Source organism: Apaloderma vittatum, unplaced genomic scaffold, assembly GCF_000703405.1.
Source record: "Apaloderma vittatum isolate BGI_N311 unplaced genomic scaffold, ASM70340v1 scaffold29404, whole genome shotgun sequence".
NCBI lineage: Eukaryota > Metazoa > Chordata > Aves > Trogoniformes > Trogonidae > Apaloderma > Apaloderma vittatum.
In genome coordinates, this window is record NW_009714862.1 from 250 (window position 1) to 2,132 (window position 1,883).

Sequence of the window (1,883 nt, forward strand, 5' to 3'; positions counted from 1 at the left end):
GCTGCTAACGGAGAAAGATGTACAGAAAACCTTTGTAAGCTCATTCCTTTTTTGTCAAGGAGAGCTTGGCCGTTGAAGATCAGTCTTGTTTTTTGTTTGGTGCTAGCGATTGCAATTAGAATGAGCTGAAACTGGGCTAAAGGTTAGCCCCAAACCAAACATTCAAACTGCTTTCAGCGCAAGCTGGAGCTTGTTGAGTGAGAAATTTGATGTTAATTTTTCTTAATGGGGTTATCTACCTCGTTTTAAATTGCTTCAGGCAGCTTTAAAGTGAGTTGTCCTAAGTTAATTATTGTAGAGGGAAAATGTTGTGCGACCTAACAAGGTACAGTACCTCTGTTGTCAGTGATAATAACTTCGTTTTGCTTCTGTTTTAACTGCTAAGAGAATTAAAGTCCATGATGGAAAAAAAACAAACTGTAAAAATACTATTTTTTTCTGTAGAGCCCTGGACATTTTGTGGAAAGGAAGTTGTTCCTTACCTTATATAGAAACAGTACAGCTAGCATGTTTTGCACTGAAAGCAGTGTAGAAAGAAGTGGCTCTGTAGCAATTCAAACCTGACTTTTCTTCTTCTGTTGTTTTAAGGTTTTGAGTTTTGAGATTTTTCCTGTGAACTCAATGGACTACAGAAATGGGGAGTCATGGGATGAGGCAGTAAATATGGGAAACAGCCAAAACATTCAACTTTTAGAATTACATGATTAGCTTTTTAATGAAACGGAGGAAGCTGGACAACTGCTTGACAGAATTCAAATACCAGTCTAGTAGTTGCGGAGTCTTATACAAAGGGCATAGATAAAATGATTTAGACTTATGGGCATATCTATTTGGTTTGCATCGCCAGGCTTTAGTAGCGGGGTGGCTGCAGGCGTCGCTTCTGTTAGAAGCTTCCCCTAGGTCCAACAAAGTCAATGCCAGCCGGCTCCAAAAACACACCCACTGCTGGCCAAGGCTGAGCCTGTCAGCAGTGGTGGTAATGCCTCTGTGATAACGTAATTAAGAACCAGGGAAAAACTACTGCACGATTGCTGAGAGAATGTGTGAAAATACTAAGGTCACTGAAGAAGCGAGGGGAGGATGTGCTCCAGATGCCAGAGCAGATTCCTCTGGGTCGTGGTGAAGACCATAGTGAGGCAGGCTGTGCCCCTGCAGCCTGTGGAGGTGATGGGGGTGCAGATGTCCACCCCACGCTGGAGGAGGAGGAGGAGGGTGCCTGAAGGTGGCTGTGACCCCGTGGGAAGCCCATGCTGGAGCAGGATTCTGGCAGAACCTGTAACCCACAGAGAAAGGAGCCCATGCCAGAGCAGTTTTGCTGGCAGAATTTGTGAATCCATGAGGGACTCGCGCTGGAGCATTCTGCTCCCCGTGGAGAGGAGTCGCTCTGGGGCAGTTCAGGAAGAACTGTGTGCCTGGGGGCAGGAGGTAGAAGAATTGGAAGTTAAGCCTGGGAAGGAGGGAGAGGCCAGGGGGAAAGTGTTATTTTTAAGATTTGGTTTATTTGTCCTTCCCCTTCTCTGATTTAATTGGTAATAAATTTGATTTCCCCTATTCGAGTCTCTTTTGCCAGTGACGGTAATTGCTGAGTGATCTCCCTGTCCTTATCTCAATCCATGAGCCACTTGTGTTATTTTCTCTCCCCTGTCGAGCTGAGAAGGGGGAGTGATAGAGCGGCTGTGGTGGGCACTTGGCCCACTTGACTATTTCTTAGTCAGTATGATAAATAGATGGAATGTTTTTCCATGTGTACATTGCAGATGTGCCATGGTTTCACATGGACACTGAATATCTCATCGTGTTTTTTTTCTTCCTGAAAGACCTGTATTTCCTGACTGGAATTTCTACTTCCCACAAATGTTGTGCAATGTACTGATGTTTGGCCA